The sequence below is a fragment of the Myotis lucifugus genome, unplaced genomic scaffold (genome assembly GCF_000147115.1).
Source record: "Myotis lucifugus unplaced genomic scaffold, Myoluc2.0 scaffold_29, whole genome shotgun sequence".
Lineage (NCBI taxonomy): Eukaryota > Metazoa > Chordata > Mammalia > Chiroptera > Vespertilionidae > Myotis > Myotis lucifugus.
The window spans coordinates 8,231,860-8,237,613 of NW_005871077.1; the positions used below are offsets into that span (position 1 = coordinate 8,231,860).

General features: G+C 41.6%; 1 long non-coding RNA gene across 1 annotated transcript; it reads right to left on the reverse strand.

The window, feature by feature from the left end:
* Positions 1-2,312: 2,312 nt before the first annotated feature.
* On the reverse strand, positions 2,313-5,233 carry LOC111825513. The gene is made up of 2 exons (XR_002828698.1): positions 5,174-5,233; positions 2,313-2,589 (listed from the first exon to the last, which is right to left on the reverse strand). It is a non-coding gene; the product is annotated as an uncharacterized LOC111825513 (long non-coding RNA).
* Positions 5,234-5,754: the final 521 nt, after the last annotated feature.

Below are 5,754 nucleotides of genomic sequence, written 5' to 3' on the forward strand. Positions count from 1 at the left end.
TCAAGTTTATAGCAAGCCCTCAAAATTGCGATTCTTAGCTCCATATCCTCCATTTCTGTCATGTTTTTTTGTCTCCGCATCTTTTATGCTTTCTTGGTGCACCCCCTTGTGGTCTTTGTGCGCAGTCTTGTTCTAGCCAAGCCTTAATTGTTGTAGTTAACACTAGAGGGATTTGACCACCAGGCCGACTGGCTGTAGGAATCAGCTATGTGGAAAACTTCAGTCCTCTGGGGAGGCGCTAGTCCAGCCTTTGCCTGAGGCAATCGGCAAATGGCTCTGCGCAGGGTTTGGGCGGGGCGGGCTCAACAGGGCGGGGGGAGGGAGCAGCTATGGCCGCTCTCAGTCCGTCTCCAGGGGCTCTGCCTCTCTGTCCCCGCAACCGCTGCAAACCTCGGAGGGACCGTAGCCAGACAGTCCCGCTTCTCCCGTTTGAGTCTGGGTCCCTAGAGACTCGCCCGGATCTGTAGCCCAGAGTCTGAGACTCACTCCCGACTGAAAACGACAACCGCGCCCTCAGCCACCAGCCCGCTTTGCGTGCGCACCGCCGCACCACCGTACCTTTAAATTTTCCACACTGCGCCTCCTCTAAGCCTCGTAATGCTGTTGTTTTTCCTTCCAGTTGAAGAGTCCCTCCTCAGCCAGCCTTCCTGTGGTTCTGGGTGATGTCCGTTCCGTCTTTTAGTTGTATTTTTGAAGTGGTTGTTCGAGGCAGCAAACTCCGGTGTTTACCTATGCCGCCATCTTGGTTTTTCTCTATATATCTTTATTCTTATGACTTCACAGAATTCCATTGCATGAGCAGAATTTACTTAACTACTTATTGCTTCATAGGCATTTAATTTGAATTCAATTTTTCAGTATTATAAATGGCAAATTTTAACAGATTTTGCCCAAATAACTTAGCCTCTATGAATATTTATTTCAAATATTTTAAAATCAGTTATACCAATTTATAAGTGGAAAAACATATTAGCAAGGTGGGAGTACTTTTATTTCCTGAGAAGTCCTATCTTTTCCTACTCCATACATATCTTTAGAGTATTGTAGATAGGTGACTTAAATCCTGTTCCTCTTTTCTGTTTAGCACTTTATATACAGAAGTGCCCCAAGACAAAGTTGTGAACTATACATTTTGGAAGCAGGTACAATGAGTCTTTCCTACATTGGTTTTACTGTTTTTCACCTGATTCCCTTTGCACGTGCCCCTTGTTTTCCCCTGTGTACGCCAGGCCTTTCATGGTGGCTTCTGGCTGGATCCCCTCTTGGAGCAGGTCTTGTTCTTCCATTGCTCTTTTTCTCTGGCCCCTCTGTTTTAAAAGGGTGTCCCAAAATTCACACAAGAAGTAATTTTTATAGAAAACACAGGTTTATAATTAAAAATTGTAAATTTTTTATTGATTCATAAAGTATACAGTATAGGGTTATGTATGGAATAGCATATCGGGTAAACTGGATTATCATGTCGCGATAGCGAGCACCATTAACTGTTATTGCCTGAGCAGCCGCATTTTCGAAGAAGAATGGTCCGATGATGCCTCCAGCCCAAAATTCACACCAAACAGTGACACGTTGTGGATGCAGTTGTTTCTCAACAATCACTCGTGGATTTTCTGAACCCCAAATGCGACAATTTTGTCGATTAACCAAGCCATCAATATGAAAATGAGCCTCATCGAAATTCAGCCACATTTATGCAAAACAGTCATGAAAATTTCAACAAAGAGTGTATATGTGCCAGCAAAGCTGTGGAGGCCATTTACCCGATATGCTATTCCATACATAACCCTATACTGTATACTTTATGAATCAATAAAGAATTTACAATTTTTAATTATAAACCTGTGTTTTCTATCAAAATTACTTCTTCCGTGAATTTTGGGACACCCTTTATGAGTGAAGATGCTGTCCAGTGTTCTACTATTCATTTAGTGCCTTGAGAGGTGATCACTCTGGCTAATCAGATATACTAACTGGTACTATGTTACTAGAGAACAGGTAACATTTTATTTTTGTTACTCCTCACCCAAGGATATTTTTCCCCCATTAATTTTCAGAGCGATTGGAAGGCAGGGAAGGAGGAGAGAGAAATATCAATGTGAGAGAGACACATAGATTGCTGCCTCCCACACATGCCCTGACTGAGCAGGGGATCAGCCAGGGTGAGAACAGGTAATATCCCATAGATCTCACTTTGTGTATTAATGAGTTCCTATAGATGATTGCATTTAGCTGAAGTGGTAGCCCAAAAGAAATTCATCAGCCATCTAAGCACTGGCAAGCACTTCCTGAGACAATGTTACTTGTTCTTGTCCTAGCTTATACAATAGTTTATTTCTCTCAGGTAAAAGAGAGTACAGTGACATTGTCTTAGTTCATGGCTTCCATCTTCAAGGTCACCTGGTACTCAAACATGTATGCTTGAATTCCAGCCATTATGTCCACATTCCAGAAAGCAGAAAAGAGGAAGCCTCTTCAGAGAGCTTTCCTAGAATATTCCACTCATATCTCATTGGCCTGATTTAGCCATGTGGCCAGCTGTCCTCTTTAAGGCAGGCATATTGCTGTTCCTCACAAAATGGAGAACCCGTACTAAGAGAGATAGAAGAATAGACAATGGGTAGGGAAGTAGCAGCTTCTCCCAGCCTGACCTATGTCTGACCTGGTGAGATGCTGGAATTTACCTTATCAAAAGTACATCCTAGTTCTCAGAGATTACATATACATTTATCCTTCCTATCCATGGTGAGCAAAGAGGGATAAAGAAGATAGTTTGGCAAAAGAGATTACACTTCTTAAGACTGTTTAACCTGGGGCAGGTGGTGTATTCTCAGTGGTGAGGTAGATAAATCATTGTCTAAGTGGGCCTTTGCCCAGGTATCCAGAGATTATGGCTGTCCTCTGTTTCCTTATTTAAACCAAGGTTTTACTCATGGATAGGAAATATGTGGCGTAAGTGTTATCTTCTCCTCCTCCTTTTCTCATGGTAGAGTTTTTCCTTGTTAAGTTAAAACATGACCTTAGAATCCTTCTCAATATAATGTTCTTAGCAGTTACTTTGGTCCAAAAGATTTGTCATTGGTGTTTAAATCTACTAGCCATCTTTAAATGCTTGTGGGGATTTTCAATCTGATAGTCTCTGGGTACAATTCTTTAATTTATGGGATAAAACTCTTATAGGTAAAAAAGGTATATATTTATAGATATCAGGCTTGGCATTCTTCTGAATTTGCACTAAATGACTATAATCACTCACTTTACTGTACATATTCTCAATCTGTTCTTTTGACTGTTTACTGCACTATGAGTTTCTTGCAGAGGTTCTCAACCTGTGAGTCGCAACAATGAAAATACATCCTGCATATCGGATATTTACATTACGATTCATAACAGTAGCAAAATTACAGTTATGAAGTAGCAACGAAAATAATTCTATGGTTGGGGGTCACCACAACATGAGGAACTGTATTAAAGGGTCGCAGCTTTAGGAAGGTTGAGAACCACTGCTAGGGCAAGACTATATCTTACCCATTTTTGTGTACCCAAGTGTCTGGCTCAGCACACTTTCAAATGTTTTATCAATAAATAAACATTGGCCCTAACCGGTTTGGCTCAGTGGATAGAGAGAGCGTCGGCCTGCGGACTGAAGGGTCCCAGGTTCGATTCTGGTCAAGGGCATGTACCTTGGTTGTGGGCACATCCCCAGTAGGGGGTGTGCAGGAGGCAGCTGATCGATGTTTCTCTCTCATCGATGTTTCTAACTCTCTATCCCTCTCACTTCCTCTCTGTAAAAAAATCAATAAAATATATTTAAAAAAAACAAACATTGGTCAAGGTCAAGTGTCTATCAAAGTAAATACTTTCCCATTATGTAAGCTGGTTACATTGTGAACTGCTTACCATTGAATAGGAAAGGGAGGCCTTATTTGAGAGGAGGTCATTGGTTGACAAGAGCATTGGTAATACAACAAAGGGTCTTGGTTATTTCATAACTGCTTTATAAACGTTTGAGTAACTGACATAGCAAACTGCCTACCAGGTAACAAGGAAAGGGCAGATATACTTTGAACAGGTTTTTTTCTTTGTTCTTGAGACTAGCCTTTTTCATTCTTTTGACCAAAGATCCAGGTCCTGGGTTAACGTGACTCAGTGTTTTCTGTATTCTAGGAGGTGATTCTGAGAGTTGTGCAAATGTCCAATTCATATTTCATGGATATGTGTATAGCTGAAGTAAGACCATACTTATGCTCTACCTAATTTAATTAAGGTGGCCTATACTCACCGATTTGTTTTTGTAAGATCTTATAAACATTTAAGTTAATACTTATATCATTTGTTTTAAATATTTTGGCTCCATTAAAAATTTTGTTGGAAAAAAAAAAAAAGCTACTACTGCTAAAAAATGTGAAGAGCATTGACTTAACTAGCTCATCCAAGTCCCATATCCACCTCTTTATAATGACCAAATTCTTAAACCCTGGTAACAAAGAAAGATGAAGGAAAAGAATTATGTCATGATTCTTTCAGCTCAAAGAGCTGGGTTGGCTCTGATTAGATCCAATCCAGGCTGATGGTTTCTAAGAAAGCTAAATGTTTTGAGGAGAGAGCCTTGGGTTGTAAGCAGTCATCTTCCCTTCCCTCTCCAGTCCCAATCCTGGGTTATATCCATCCTATTGAGGTAGTGTCCCCACATTTAGATTTCCAAGTGATACAATGTCAGAGATGGTGTGACTAAATTTCTGCATAATGCTTCTCCTCGTTGACCCACTACTTACTCTGGTCAGAAGGGCTGGGGCCCACAGAAATAACAAGGCTCCATTCTCTCTTCTCCAAGTCTAGAACTAGTCCTAAGCGATCACTTGCAACTTCAGTCAGCAAGAGAATAGAAAAGAGGAGAGAAGCAGCACTAGAGTCTCCTTTCCACTCAAAACTTCTGCAGATTTCTTCTCTCATTATTCTAATCTGTCCTTGCCCCTGTCCTGTACAGTGATACTTAGAGGTGGGGGCAGGAGGTTCAGCTGGATGCAACTAAGAGACCTTAAGGACTTTGTAATCAGAACCCCCCAGTTAGGCCATTTCTCAGTAGACTCACCTTAGACAGATTTAATTATTGGAACTAAAGTGTCTTTATTTGTAAAATGGGAGATAATAGCATAGGCTTAGATGTAAAAAATACTTAGTACACAGCTGGTGTGGCTCAGTGGTTGAGTGTCGACCTATGAACCAGGAGGTCACCGTTGATTCCTGGTCACAGCACATGCCTGGGTTGTGGGCTGGATTCCCAGTGTGGGGCGTGCAGGAGGTAGCAGGTCAATCATTTTCTCTCATCATTGATGTTTCTATCTCTCTTTCCCTCTCCCTACCTCTCTGAAATCAATTAAAAATATATACATAAATACTTGGCACAATGCCTGTCTTTTAGCAGGTATTCTATACACGACACCTTTCTTGAAGTGTCACTGTGTGTCAAGCACAAGGCATCTCTGCTTGGAGGAGTTTGAAGTGTGTGTGTGTGTGTGTGTGTGTGTGTGTGTGTGAGTGTGTAAGGGTGTGGTGGTTGGCACTCAGGTAAATCACTGGTAAGGCTTTAGCACTTATCTTTCCTCCCCAGGCCCACTGGCCAAAAGTCATATATCTGAAAAAGTCCAACAGGTGCATTTCTAAGGGAAATACAGTGGGAATGTCAAAGAGTGGGTGGAGGTGCGGTGGGAACAGAAAAGTTCCTGCAGATCAGAGGCTGTCCCATCTTTTGGTTCG